This window comes from Triticum dicoccoides, chromosome 6A (genome assembly GCF_002162155.2).
Source record: "Triticum dicoccoides isolate Atlit2015 ecotype Zavitan chromosome 6A, WEW_v2.0, whole genome shotgun sequence".
Taxonomy (NCBI): Eukaryota; Viridiplantae; Streptophyta; class Magnoliopsida; order Poales; family Poaceae; genus Triticum; species Triticum dicoccoides.
In genome coordinates this window covers 550,806,186-550,822,085 of record NC_041390.1, presented here as the reverse complement: position 1 = coordinate 550,822,085, position 15,900 = coordinate 550,806,186, and positions in this window count along the sequence as shown.

Here is a 15,900-nt window from a genome sequence, read left to right as displayed (position 1 = left end):
TAATTTCAGTTTTGATTTTCTTTATGTTTAAATTTCATGAACTTTTCTTGTAAATTTTGATAGCTTTTCATAAATAGCATATATTTTTAAATTTATGAACATTTTTAAATCCGCTAACTTTTCAAAATTCTTGAAAAAAGTTCAAATCCGTGAACACTTTTCCAATCCGTGTTTTTTCAAAACCATGAAATTTTTAGAATTATGCATACTTTTTAGAAAAAATGAAATTTTCCAAATTCATGAACTTCTTCAAATTCGTGGGTTTTTTTTAATTCACCAACAATTGTCACTTCTTTAAACCGTTTACAAATTTGCAAGCATATTTTAAGTTCATGAACAATTTCCAGATACGCAAACTTTTTTAGTTCATGAACTTTTTCCAAATTTATCATTTTTTTTAATTCAGTGACATTTTTTTAATTCCTGATCTTTTTCAACTTTAAAACTCCTTTTTTTCAAATTTGCAAACTTTCTTCACAATGGTGAACATTTTTCAAATTCACCAAGTTTTTAAAACCTTTGGACTTTTTAAAATTCACAACATTTTTTCAAATTCACGAGCTTTTAAATTTATAGAAAACCGTAGCCATGTTTTTTAATCCAGCATGGCTTTTAACCTTTTTTACAACCTGTGCTTGCAAGGGGAAAACGCTACTAAGTAGCCCTACCTAGTGATGGATCAAACTGTTTTTTTTAGAATTCTCGCCTCTTTATTGATTCAAAACAATGTTCATCGGTACACGGTTTGGGTCATATGGGTTTTCCAACCAAACATGTCTCCCGGGACCTAAGTTACAAACAAACTTGACGAGATTGTGTGCCTCAAAATTAAAGTTTCTACGCTCATGAACAAAAGAGCATGGAGTAAAACTATTGCTACGTTCTATGATTTCATGTACGATCGCTGCATGGGGACCTCCTGTCCCGGATTTTATGTCGTTCACCACTTCCTAGCAGTCACAGGCTACTGCAAAGTTCTGGATGGAGAGGTCATCTGCAAGAGCCAGCGCTTCTCTGCACGCATACGTTTCCAGAATCACAAGGTCGATGATCCCAAAAAAGACCACTGCCGACGATCCCAGGTAATTGCCATTGGAGTCCCGACATAGTGCTGCAACAACACCTCCACGTTTGTGCCTTGCAACTGCACCATCGACATTAAACTTCATCGCACCTTGCATTGGTGGCAGCCAACGCTTGGGTCGTGCCACCTGGGTTGCAGAAGCGGCCAGCCTTGCAGTAGCCATCGCTAGCTGCTCCAGTTCCCCAAGAAACCTGTTGACAAAGAGAATGGTCTGTTGCGGACTCTGAAAATTGCCTCATAGATAGCTTTGCGTCTCGCATACCAGACCGCCCATACACTCACCGCCATCGTGTAAAGCTTGCATGATCTAGGCTCTCGTACAGCTCAAAGATCCAGCTCTTTGCACTTGGTTCCATATTTTCTGCCATCTTTGCTACAAGAAGCTCATTGGATAGGGCCCAGATACATCTGGACATGATGCAACATAGGAGGGCATGTCTCCATGAGTCAGCCATGCCACAGAGCGGGCAAGTAGACTGGTTCGACATGTTCGATTATGCAAAACATCAGTTGTAGGCAAAGAGTGACGTGCTAATCGCCAGAGGAAAACCTTGAGTTTTGAAGGGATCGAGAGTTTCCATAGTGATGTCCATGCTTTTTCCTCTCCGTCATTGCTTGACGACCCCGATCTGCCCTCGAGCCATTCCTCCCTTTGTATTTTTGTTTACACGAGGAACTTATATGCCGAGCTAACAGAAAACCTCCCTTTGTTATCGGGATACCATGCCCAAAAATCTTCCGTGTTTCTTGTGCACATTGGGATCTTAAGAATTGCATCAACATCAAATCGGAGGAAAACCGATCGAACCAATCCCACGTTCCACTGAGCAGCCGATGGTATGAGCAGCTTTGAGACCTTCTTCAGAGGATCTGTGACAAGTGAGGTTATGGGCCTCGGTGTAGTCTCTTTAGGTATCCAGTTGTCTGCCCAAATATCCGTCGTCTGGCCATTACCAATTCGCCTTATTAAGCCTTGCTTCAGAACATCTCATCTCTCAATAATCATCCGCCAGATTTGTGAAGGGCGCGACCCCAGCTCAGTGATACGTCTCCGTCGTATCTACTTTTCCAAACACTTTTGCCCTTGTTTTGGACTCTAACTTGCATGATTTGAATGGAACTAATCCGAATTGACGCTATTTTCAGTAGAATTACCATGGTGTTATTTATGTGCAGAAACAAATGTTCTCGGAATGACCTGAAACTTCACGGAGCAACTTTTTAGAAAATATAAAAAAATACCTAAAAAAGATGAAGGCCAGGGGGCCCACCACCTGTCCATGAGGGTGGGGGCGCGCCTGCCCCCTAGGGCGCGCCCCCTACCTCGTGGGCCTCCTGGTGCCTCTCCGACTCCAACTTCAACTCTATATATTGTGTTTCGGGGAGAAAAAAATCAGGGAGAAGAATTCATCGCGTTTTACGATACGGAGCCGCCGCCAAGCCCCAAAACCTCTCGGGAGGGCTGATCTGGAGTCCGTTCGGGGCTCCGGAGAGGGGAATCCGTCGCCATCGTCATCATCAACCATCCTCCATCACCGATTTCATGATGCTCACCGCCGTGCGTGAGTAATTCCATCGTAGGCTTGCCGGGCGTTGATGGGTTGGATGGGATCTATCATGTAATTGAGTTAGTTTTGTTAGGGTTTGATCCCTAGTATCCACTATGTTCTGAGATTGATGTTGCTATGACTTTGCTATGCTTAATGCTTGTCATTAGGGCCCGAGTGCCATGATTTCATATCTGAACCTATTATGTTTTCATCAATATATGAGTGTTCTTGATCCTATCTTGCAAGTCTATAGTCACCTATTACGTGTTATGATCCGTTAACCCCGAAGTGACAATAATCAGGATACTTATCGGTGATGACCGTAGTTTGAGGAGTTCATGTATTCACTATGTGTTAATGCTTTGTTCCGGTTCTCTATTAAAAGGAGGCCTTAATATCCCTTAGTTTCCGTAAGGACCCCGCTGCCACGGGAGGGTAGGACAATAGATGTCATGCAAGTTCTTTTCCATAAGCATGTATGACTATGTTCGGAATACATGCCTACATTATATCAATGAACTGGAGCTAGTTCTGTGTCACCCTAGGTTATGACTGTTACATGATGAACCGCATCCGGCATAATTCTCCATCACTGATCCATTGCCTACGAGCTTTCCATATATTGTTCTTTGCTCATTTACTTTCCTGTTGCTATTGCTATCATCACTACAAAATACCAAAAACATTACTTTTACTACGGTTACCTTTTGTTATCGTTACCACTACTATCATATTACTTTGCTACTAAATACTTTGCTACAGATATTAAGTTTTCAGGTGTGGTTGAATTGATAACTCAACTGCCAATACTTGAGAGTATTCTTTGGCTCCCCTTGTGCCGAATCAATAAATTTGGATTGAATACTTTATCCTCGAAAACTGTTGTGATCCCCTATACTTGTGGGCTATCACTCAACATCTAGGAGAGATTTGTCCGAGAAGTATGAGGCTTTAAGAATCCTAGCACTCAAAGACAGTGGTTCCTGTAAGATCCTCCAAGCTTGCCTTGCCAATAGCGCCAGGTTAAATAGCTCCAGATCTCTGAAACCAAGCCCTCCTAGGTATTTAGGATGTGTCATGACATCCCATGAGACCCAAGAAGGTTTCCATTCCCCCTATCTGCAGCCCCACCAAAACTTTCTGATGATGGACTTGATATGATCACACATTCCCCTTGGCAACTTAAAGCAAGCCATAGAATAAACCGGAATTGTCTGGGCAATCGATTTGATCAACACCTCCTTGCCTCCTGATGATAAGCACTTGCTCATCCAACCCTTAACTTTGTCCCAAACACGATCACTCAAATATTTAAATGTGCCCTTCTTTGAGTGCCCAACGTCAGTTGGCATTCCCAGATACTTTATTTTCACTCAAGGATTCATTAGGGACATGCAAGAAACCCTTAACAGCATCACGCACTATCTCCAGAGTTCCCTTGCTAAAAAAGATAGAGGACTTGTCTCTATTAACTCTCTAGCCTGACGCCAAACAGTATGTATCCAATAGGTTTGACACTGCTTCTGCTCCATTTATGCTCGCCTTGAAAAACAGCAGGCTGTCATCCGCAAAGGTGGTTCACCGGCGGAGCTGATGGCGCCACCTTAATGCCGCCGAGCTGGGATGACTGATTCTGGGAATGTAAGAGGCACAAAAGGCCCTTTGCTTCCAACAAGAAGAGGTATGGAGAGATAGGATCTCCCTGTCGAATACCACATGTGGGTTTGAACTCCTCTGATTTTACTCCATTAAACATAACTGAGAAAGAAACCGAGCTCACCATATTCATTATAATAGTTATCCATGGTGCAGCAAAGCCCAACTTTTCCATAATAGACCTGAGATAAGTCCATTCAACTCTGTCGTATGATTTCATCATATCCAGTTTCAGTGCACAAAGAGTGTTATTCTTTGACATATTCCTCTTCATGAAATGAAGGCACTCATATGCTGATATAATGTTATCTGTGATGAGTCTGCCAGGAACAAAAGCAGACTGTTCCGCAGAAATGATGTCAGGCAGAATCACCTTGAGACGATTCGCCAGCACCTTGGATGCAATCTTATAAAAGATATTACATAAACTAATAGGGCGGAATTGTGACAGTAATGTAGGGTTAGGTACCTTTGGGATCAACACCAACATTGTGTCATTCAAACACTCCGGGCTTTCTTCCCCACGGACAATACTCAAAACCGCCTTGGTCACAGTCTCCTCACAAATATCCCAATGCCTTTGAAAGAAGTGTGCGGGGAACCCATCTGGTCCTGGCCTTTGTAGGTAATATCTGAAAAGGTGCATTTTTTACCTCCTTTTCATCGTATGGTGCCAGCAGAATATCGTTCATAGCTAGGGTAACCTTAGCTGGGACATGATCAAGCACCTCGGCTACCCCTTGCACTCCCTCAGATGTATACAGATTTTTGTAAAAATCCAAAGCTAGCCGTTGCATTTTAGTGAGATCATCTGTAAGCTGGCCGTCTGGCTTGTGCAAGGCCTTGATCAGGTTCTTCCTCCTCCTCATGGATGCTCACAGATGGAAGTAATGCGTGTTCCGGTCCCCCTCAGAGAGCCATTCCACTCGGGAGCATTGTCGCCACATTAGTACCTACGCATATATAGCTCGATCAAACGGTCATTGATTTTAATCTCAACACTCGACGACCCAGTTCTCAACACATTACTTCGCATCCTCTCAAGTTCTTTTTTCAAACTTCTTATTTCCCCTCGGATGCTCCCAAACATTGCCTTTGACCAGTTTCCTAGGTTGTTTGCGAGGGCAGCCAGCTTCGCACGGACATCGCTGACCGTCAAGTTATGGCTGTTCTGCTCCCATGCAGAACGGATGGTGGGCTTAAGCTCTGAATGTGTGTCCCACATCTCTTCATATCTGAAAATCTTCACCTTCTTCCCTGTACTAACCGGAGCCAATTGCAGAAGGATTGGCATATGGTCAGACGTGGTTGTTGTAAGATGCTGGACTCCGGCATTAGGGAATTGATCACACCAACTAACAGATCCAAGCGCCTTGTCCAAACGCACGCGTGTGTACGTCCCTCCTGTAACTTTTTTCTCATATGTCCACTTGTTTCCTTTGCATCCAAGGTCAATCAACCCACACACATCAACTGCATCTCTAAATCCTTGAATTTGTGACTGACTTCTAGTTCCAAGTCCACCATGTTCATCATGCCTCAGGACCTCGTTAAAATCTCCCATACATAACCAGGGAATATCATGCAAGGCTGACAAACCTTTCATTGTATCCCAAGTGTGATAACGCATGTGTGTTTGCGCCTCCCCATAGAAACATGAGTCTCCAAGGGTCACCCCCAAGATCACTCACCCTGATATCTATACGATACTTCGAATAACCCAAGTTCTCAACTTTTATTTCATTGTTCCAAAAGATAGCCAAACCTCCACTCCTACCAGAGGAGTCAACAACAAAAGAATTATCAAAACCTAGAGTACTTGCTAGACTTTCTGCTCTATCTCTATTGATCTGAGTTTCAACAATACAAAGTACTTTAGGGGCAAACTTTGTCACGAGTTCGCGTAGCTCTTGGACTATTAGGGCATTGCCAATCCCTCGAAAATTCCATCACAAGATACTCATTGTGCCCGGCGGTCCTCTGCTGGGGAGGCCGCCGATCTTGCATCATTGGATTTAAGACCACCAGGGACCTTCTTCAGCACGCCAGTGCCATTCTTCTTTGGCCCCATCACAGTTCTGGACCTCTTCGGGTCTTGCTTGGGTGGAGGGCTAGGAGGGACTACCGGCACGCCCTTGTTCTTGTCAATAGGGACCAACTCAAGGCCTGTCACGGTCGTCGGGTTTGAGTGTCCAGCTATTTCATCAGAAGAGCGCTTACGACTAGGATCAGTCACCCCCATCTCAGATTCCTCGTCCCCATGTGCATCAACCTCATCCGCATCCCCTTTTTCTCGAGATCTGATCCTTTTTGGATTTCTGTGAGTAGTTACGCCTCCTTGTGGCCCAAGCTATAGCTGCCGGTGCTCTTAGGTTCCTGAAAACCAAAGCTGAGGGAGGGTGCACCCCATCTCCATGTTCCTTGAACTCATGCCCCATCATGCTACATACCTGACACCAATCTGGAAGGCACTCATATTTCACCGCAAAGATCTCGCGCTCTCCCGCTCGGACTATGGATGTTGCTTTCTTCAGCGGTTTGCACACATCCAGGTGCACTCTAACCCTGTAAAAGTTTCCTTCAAAATCGAAAGATGCGGGTTTGGACTCCACAAACTCACCAAGCCTAGAAGCCAGTGCCTTAACGTTCCCATGGTAAGCAATGGGGAGATCGACGATGCGTGCCCAGATATCAAAAGTGAATAGCTCGATTGACGTTGGCTTGGTGTAGCCGTCATAGACAGCGATGATCACCGGGTTGCCCCTGAAGTGCAACAGGCCCCCCTGGGTAACCTTCTCCGAATCTCCCAAATAGAAACTACATGATGAAGAGGTTCTCCTCCAGGGTCTTGATCAAACTGTTGGTTGGTCAACATCGAGCGAGAGCGATGGAAACAGTGGCTCGAGTGAGCCATGGGCCACGGCCCGCTAAAAGCATGTTATGAGTGCCAGCCAGTCTTGTGGCCGCTTGTTTTAGGGGTTCTTGCATACTGGTTGATCGGTCGCTCTGCAACGATGAGCCGTGGTCGAGTAAGTAGCGGCACATGTCATAGTAGAGCCCCCCACGTAGCAGTTCAGGTCGTCTCGTCTAAACCGTGTACACGTACATACAACCACATTCCAAAAAATATGGCCACATATGTACATACGAGCGGGGTCTTGAAATGTGTACTCGGGCATATGGACGGCCAGGGCTCGTGTACATGGAGAGGTAACGGACAGCACCAACATCGACAGCTAACCGGCTGGGTCAGAATGGAGGAAATAACGTCGTGTTCACCGGGAGCCAAGTGACTGGGTTGGAACACGTCCTGTTCATCGGGAGCGAAGCCACTGGGTCGGAACACGTCATGTTCATCGGGAGCCAACCGGCTTGGACAGAACAGCCGGAACGAGGTCTGGCATATCGCAAAACGGCCTTCTATTTGACCGCGTATGGTCGAAACGGGGTCATGTTCATCGGGAAGGGTCTGGCGTACTGCAGAACGGAGGAAATGACCTTCTGTTCGAGTGCATATGGTCAAAATGGGGTGTTGTTGATCGGGAGGGGTGTGGCATACCGCAAAACGGAGGAAACAGACTTGTGTTGGAGCGCCTACGATCGAAATGGGGTCATGTTCATCGGGAGGGGTGTGGCATACCGTAAAATGGGACTCCACGGGCTACTGTTCATCCACCATCTATTTCCTCGCTCCAGCCTCCATGAGCTACTGTTCATCCACTATCGACTTCCTCCAGCCTCCACCGGCTACTGTTCATCCATCGTCTACTGCCTCGCTCCAGCCTCCACCAGCTACTGTTCATCAACGGGGTCCTGTTCATCCAACCTCTACCAGCTACTATTCAACCAACCCTCCACAGGGTCCTTTTCATCCACCTCCAACCGGCTTGGGTGTGGCGGCCTCCTCGATCGGGGTCTTGTTCATCCAGCGGCAACAGCCTACTACTACTACTACTCCCACGGCGTCATGTTCATGCAACCCCCACCGGGAACTGTTCATCCAACCCCCAACAACGGTCACTGTTCATTAAGAGGCAACAGGTTCAATCAGCTTCAGTAGCAGCAGTAGCGAAGGAATCGCTCGAGTTCAGTTAACAGCAAGGGATTGATCGATCGCTCGGGTTCAGTAAAGCGTAACTAGTGCAATCGCTCGGCTTCAGTAAGCGAACACCTCGCTCGGGTTCAGTTAGAGCCCAACGCCTCGCACACATGCACGTACGTGTACGAGAGAAACACACAAACCTCCATGCATCGCTCGACCCCGACCACCCACCATAACCGGGAACTCCCCGATATTTTCCTCGCCCTCGCTTCTACCATGATTTTTTCCGTCATGGACGACCCAAAGAATGTCATGCAGATGTGTCCCCAGCCCGCCCAGGATGAAAACCCATTTTTTGTCATAGAAGTAGGAGCCCACCACATCTATGATGACACGTTCTTTTGTCGTCATAGAAGTGGCATAAGCATGATAGGAAAAAAATTCATTCGGCCCAAAATGTCACGGATGTGTCTTTTTTTGTAGTGTACTCTTTGGGTGTTAATCACATGGCGATGTGAACTAGATTATTGACTCTAGTAAACTCTTTGGGTGTTAGTCACATCACGATGTGAACTATGGGTGTTAATCACATGACGATGTGAACTAGATTATTGACTCTAGTGCAAGTGGGAGACTAATGGACATATGCCCTAGAGGCAATAATAAAGTTGTTATTATTATATTTATTAATTAATGATAAATGTTTATTATTCATGCTAGAATTGTATTGACCGGAAACTTAAATACATGTATGGATCATAAACAAATACGTGTCCCTAGTGAGCCTCTACTAGACTAGCTCGTTTATCAAAAGATGGTTAAGGTTTCCTAACCATAGACACGTGTTGTCACTTGATAACGGGATCACATCATTAGGAGAATGATGTGATGGACAAGATGTTGGGGAACGTAGCATGCAATTTCAAAAAAAATCCTACGCTCACGCAAGATCTATCTAGGAGATGCATAGCAACGAGAGGGGGAGAGTGTGTCCATGTACCCTCGTAGACCGAAAGCAGAAGCGTTAGCTTAACGTGGTTGATGTAGTCGAACGACTTCTCGATTCAACCGATCAAGCACCAAACGTACGGCACCTCCGAGTTCTGCATACGTTCAACTCGATGACGTCCCTCGAACTCTTGATCCAACAAAGTGTCGAGGGAGAGTTTCATCAACATGACGGCGTGGTGACGGTAATGGTGAAATGATCCGGGCAAGGCTTCGCCTAAGCACTACGAAAATATGACCGGAGGAGCAAACTGTGGAGGGGGGTGCCACACATGGCTTGGAACAATTGATCTGTGTTAGAGGCGCCCCCACCCCCGTATATAAAGGAGGGACAAGGGAGGAGGCCAGCCTAGGCGCGCCCCAAGTGGGAGGAGTCCCACTTGGGATCCTAGTCCAATTCGCCCCTAGTTTTTTCGGCCCGCTGCGTTAGAACAGTTTTCTCCTCAGCCCAGGCGATTCTTTCAGCATCAAAACCGGTCTTCATCTTTTCTGTCTCCTCCAAACTAAATTTGAACTTTGAGTCGGCTTTCCGGGTCTCAGATTCTTGAACCTCCAACCGAGTTTTCATAGCAGCCAATTTTGATTGAAGTTGAGCAGTGGCGGTCTGTACAAGCACAGATTCGCAATCGCATTCATATCCAGGTTACAGGAATATAAGTCTGAAGCCTTTTGGAAGCAACAACACTTGGCACTTGGGGGCTAATGCCTACCAAAAAATTCTTCATACAACGACTTACATGACTAAGTCCCAAGCACTTTGCAAGCAACAATACTTAGCACTTGGGGGCTAATGCATATTTGCTCATGTTTCATTACTACTTTATGATGACCCGGCAATGCCGTAGACAACCACAGCCGGCTCATGGGGGCTACATGAGTAAGTTCTGATCTTTAAACAATGATAAGTACCGGTTTATACATGCTGATTAAACCGGCCCTTGGGGGCTGTAGATGCAATGTTAATCATTCAAAATCTGGTTTAACTCTAATGGTGAAAGCCAACCTGGCAAGGATTCTACCAAAGATGTTTTTTATATTCACGACTATTCTAAGTCTACGGCATATTCAATCATATCATACGCATTAGACTTGGGGGCTGACAGGATATGCATACTGTATTAAGCCGGAATTCATACCTCATACTTTTGGTGCATATGTTTCACCATGTCAATCTCAAGGTCGCGTCTGGTATGGACTTGATTGAGATAACCAGAGAGTACTTCACTAGCACTTAGTTGAGAGTAATCAGCAATATAAAATCTCACTTTTCGCCTTTCGAGGTACTCCTCCTTGGCAGAGTGCTTGGCCAAAACAGTGGGTTGTCCCGGTTCTTGAAAGCCGGTCCCAATGATCATAACATCGTCAGTGGAGGTTCCTGACGGTTTAATGGGGCTTGACGATTCAGTTCCCAAAGGATTGACATTTGTAGGATCACTGGAAAGGTCGGGAATTTCTAGCGGAACGTCATGGACGGGCTCTTGAGGTTGTGGCATGGAGGTGTTAGAAGCTGGAGTTTGTTGTTCCAGTTCATGGGCTTTGGGCTCTTCAGCTAGTTTGGTCACCTTTTCTTTCTTGCTAGGCTTTACTTGTCCACTGCACGGGTTATGAGGGATCAATACAAGTATAAGAGCATAAGGAGATGGAGAATAACAATGATGTTACCCAGGGGCAGTCTTGAAAGCCGGCAGCTGGGTATGAGATGAGTCACCGGAGGAAGAGCGAGAAACCTCCTGATAGTTTGAATCGGAAGGATTAAATGGCTGGCGAATGAGACCCGCTAGTGGGTAAAAAGAGTTTAAGTTTGGAAAGACCTCGTTTTGACGTTTCCGTGGAGCTGGAGTATTTGGTAAGCCAGACGATAACTCTTCACCTCCGCTGGTCCGAGTTTTTCACTGGCTCTCGTGCTGCTGTTGCTCCAAAAGAAAGTGAGGATCCAAATGAGCTAAGGGGTATGAAAAGCTTACTTTCCAGGTTACCCATTGAATTTTCTGTCTTGGCAAAGGCTCTGAGTCGAACGAAATGATAATTACCTCTTCTTCGGCAGCTTGACTGGTCTGCGTGTCATCCTGATGATAATCAGTGTCAATAAGATGGTTGAAAAAGGAGCCAATGGAATCAAGGGCTACCTTCAACTCAGAACTGTCGTCCAGACCAAGCATCTCAGAAGCAGTTGATTTCTTCTTGATTTTCTTGACAGTTTTCTTGGCAGCCCTGGCCTTTTTGGCAGCTTCATGGTCATATTGCTTTTTCCAAAAATCAGATTCATCCTGTGACAATCATCAAAGTTGAGTTAATAGAATATTTGAATGATGAGGTAAAAGTAAGTAATATAGAGACTCACATCCGGTGGCGGGTTAAGTGTGCAGAAAGGGTTCAGACCCACTTTGCTACAGTCTTCTGGATCTTCATTCAGAAGGGTCTTTGTCATTTCATTGATGGCCTCATCAGTTAAATGCACGGAGTTGTGGCGTAGTGGATCTTTTATACCACCAGTGTAAGTACACATTAAACCGGGCCGACGACTCAAGGGTATGATCCGCCATGAAACCCAGCACCGAACCAAGTCAATGCCAGTTAACCCATTTCCCAGCACTGCCTTGACCTTTGCGATGGTAGGGGCAAGCTTTGCACGTTCAGCAGCGATAAGTTTTTCGGGAAGACGATGCTTTGGGTCAAGACACTAGACACGATAACCCGGTAGTGGATTCTCATCAGCCGGAGAGGTATCTTTGCAGTAAAACCATGTCTGGTTCCAATCTTTGGGGTGACTCTGCAAGCAAGCATAGGGGAAGATAGCACCTCTTCTCCGTTGAATTGAGATTCCACCAAGTTCCAAGCTTGGTCCGTCCGTAAACTCGTTTTGGCGGTTCAAATAAAAATATTCCCTAAAGAGTTAAACACTGGGTTCCTCTTGAAGGTATACTTCACAGAAAACTTGAAAATTGCAAATGTTTGACACGGAATTGGGTGCGATGTCTTGAGGATGGAGTTGAAAGAAGTGCAGAACGTCTCGGAAATTTTTTGATCCGGGCAGTGAGAAGCCACGGTTCATATGATCAGTAAAAACGATGACTTCATCATCCTTTAGGTGAGGTTTTTCTTTGCTTGGTTTGGGGGCGCGTCAATGCATGATATCTTTTGCTGGTAAATAAAGGATGTTGACAAAGTCTTTGAGCATGTTATCATTAACAATTGAGGGAACCCAATTACATGAGGTGACTGTCTTCGGCGGCATTGTGAAGGAAGAAGCCTGAAAGAAAGAAAATTTTGCCGGTTTAAGTTGATTCATTAAACCAGAAGTAAACGCTACAGTATGTATTCAGATTGGCGGCTTGCTACCTCTTGACCTTGCATTGGATTTCCCCGAAGAGGAAGGGATGATGTAGCAGAGTAGCGTAAGTATTTCCCTCAGTTTTTGAGAACCAAGGTATCAATCTAGTAGGAGGCCACGCTCAAGTCCCTCGTACTTGCACAAAACGATAGCTACTCGCAACCAACGCGATTAGGGGTTGTCAATCCCTTCACGGTCACTTACGAGAGTGAGATCTGATAGATATAATATTTTTGGTATTTTTGGTATAGAGATGCAAAGTGAAAAGTAAAAGGCAAAGTAAAAAAGCAAAGCAAGATTAAAGTGGTGGAGATTGATATGATGAGTATAGACCCGGGGGCCGTAGGTTTCACTAGTGGCTTCTCTCAAGAGCATAAGTATTCTACGGTGGGTGAACAAATTACTGTTGAGCAATTGACAGAATTGAGCATAGTTATGAGAATATCTAGGCATGATCATGTATATAGGCATCACGTCCGTGACAAGTAGACCGAAACGATTCTGCATCTACTACTATTACTCCACTCATCGACCGCTATCCAGCATGCATCTAGAGTATTAAGTTAAAAAAACAGAGTAACGCTTTAAGCAAGATGACATGATGTAGAGAGATAAATTCATGCAATATGAAATAAACCCCATCGTGTTATCCTCGATGGCAACAATGCAATACGTGTCTTGCTGCCCCTTCTGTCACTGGGAAAGGACACCGCAAGATCGACCCAAAGCTAAGCACTTCTCCCATGGCAAGAACTACCAATCTAGTTGGCCAAACCAAACGGATAATTCGAAGAGACTTGCAAAGATAACCAATCATACATAAAAGAATTCAGAGAAGATTCAAATATTATTCATAGATAGACTTGATCATAAACCCACAATTCATCGGTCTCAACAAACACACCACAAAAAGAAGAAGAATACATCAAATACATCTCCACAAGAGAGGGGAGAACTTTGTATTGAGATAAAAAGAGAGAGAAGAAGCCATCTAGCTAATAACTATGGCCCCGAAGGTCTGAGGTAAACTACTCACACTTCATCGGAGAGGCTATGGTGATGTAGAAGCCCTCCGTGATGACGGCCCTCTCCGGCGAAGCTCCGGAACAGGCCCCAAGATGGGATCTCGTGGATACAGAAAGTTGCGGCGGTGGAATTAGGTTTTTGGCTCCTGTTCTGACCGTTTGGGGGTACGTAGGTATATATAGGAGGAAGGAGTACGTTAGTGGAGCACCGAGGGGCCCACGAGGCAGGGGGACGCGTCCTAGGGGGGTGGGCGCGCCCCCCACCCTCGTGACCGCCTCTTTGACTCCTTGGAGTAGGGTCCAAGTCTCCTGGATCATGTTCGGTGAGAAAATCACGTTTCCGAAGGTTTTGTTCCGTTTGGACTCCGTTTGATATTCAGTTTCTCCGAAATACTGAAATAGGCAAAAAAACAGCAATTCTGGGCTGGGCCTTCGGTTAATAGGTTAGTCCCAAAAATAATATAAAAGTGGAAAATAAAGCCCAATATAGTCCAAAACATTAGATAATATAGCATGGAGCAATCAAAAATTATAGATACGTTGGAGACATATCAGGCATCCCCAAGCTTAATTCCTGCTCGTCCTCGAGTAGGTAAATGATAAAAAGAGAATTTTTGATGCGGAGTGCTACTTGGCATAGTTTCAATGCAAATCTTCTTAATTGTGATATGAATATTCAGATTCGAAAGATTCAAGACAAAAGTTTATATTGACATAAAAATAATAATACTTCAAGCATACTAACAAAGCAATTATGTCTTCTCAAAATAACATGGCCAAAGAAAGTTATCCCTACAAAATCATATAGTCTGGCTATGCTCTATCTTCACCACACAAAGTATTTAAATCATGCACAACCCCGATGACAAGCCAAGCAATTGTTTCATACTCTAACTTTTTCAAAACTTTTTCAATCTTCACGCAATACATGAGTGTGAGCCATGGATATAGCACTATATGTGGAATAGAATGGTGGTTGTGGAGAAGACAAAAAGAGGGGAAGATAGTCTCACATCAACTAGGCGTATCAACGGGCTATGGAGATGCCCATCAATAGATATCAATGTGAGTGAGTAGGGATTGCCATGCAACGAATGCACTAGAGCTATAAGTATATGAAAGCTCATCAAAAGAAACTAAGTGGGTGTGCATCCAACTTGCTTGTTCATGAAGACCTAGGGCAATTTGAGGAAGCCCATCATTGGAATATACAAGCCAAGTTCTATAATGAAAGATTCCCACTAGTATATGAAAGTGATAACATGAGAGACTCTCTACTATGAAGAGCATGGTGCTACTTCAAGGCACAAGTGTGGTAAAAGGATAGTAACATTGTCCCTTCTCTCTTTTTCTCTCATTTTTTTATTTGGGCCTTTTCTTCCTTTTTATGGCCTCTTTTCTTTCTCTCTCTCTTTTTTTGGGGGGCTTCTTTGGCCTATTTTATTTATTTTTTCGTCCGGAGTCTCATCCCGACTTATGGGGGAATCATAGTCTCCATCATTCTTTCCTCACTTGGGACAATGCTCTAAAAATGATGATCATCACACTTTTATTTTTCTTACAACTCAACAATTACAACTCGATAATTAGAACAAAATATGACTCTATATGAATGCCTCCGGCGGTGTACCGGGATATGCAATGAATCAAGAGTGACATGTATGAAAGAATTATGAACGGTGGCTTTGCCACAAATACGATGTCATCCACATGATCATGCTAGCAATATGACAATGATGAATGTGTCATGATAAACGGAACGGTGGGAGGTTGCATGGCAATATATCTCGGAATGGCTATGGAAATGCCATAATAGGTAGGTATGGTGGCTGTTTTGAGGAAGGTATATGGTAGGTGTATGATACCGGCGAAAAGTGCGCGGTATTAGAGAGGCTAGCAATGGTGGAAGGATGGAAAAAAGTGCATATAATCCATGGACTCAACATTAGTCATAAAGAACTCATATACTTATTGCAAAAATCTAGAAGTTATCAAAGCAAAGTATTACGTGCATGCTCCTAGGGGGATAGATTGGTAGGAAAAGACCATCGCTTGTCCCCGACCGCCACTCATAAGGAAGACAATCAATAAATAAATCATGCTCTGACTTCATCACATAACGGTTCACCATACGTGCATGCTACGGGAATCACAAACTTCAACACAAGTATTCTTTAAATTCACAACTACTCAACTAGCATGAC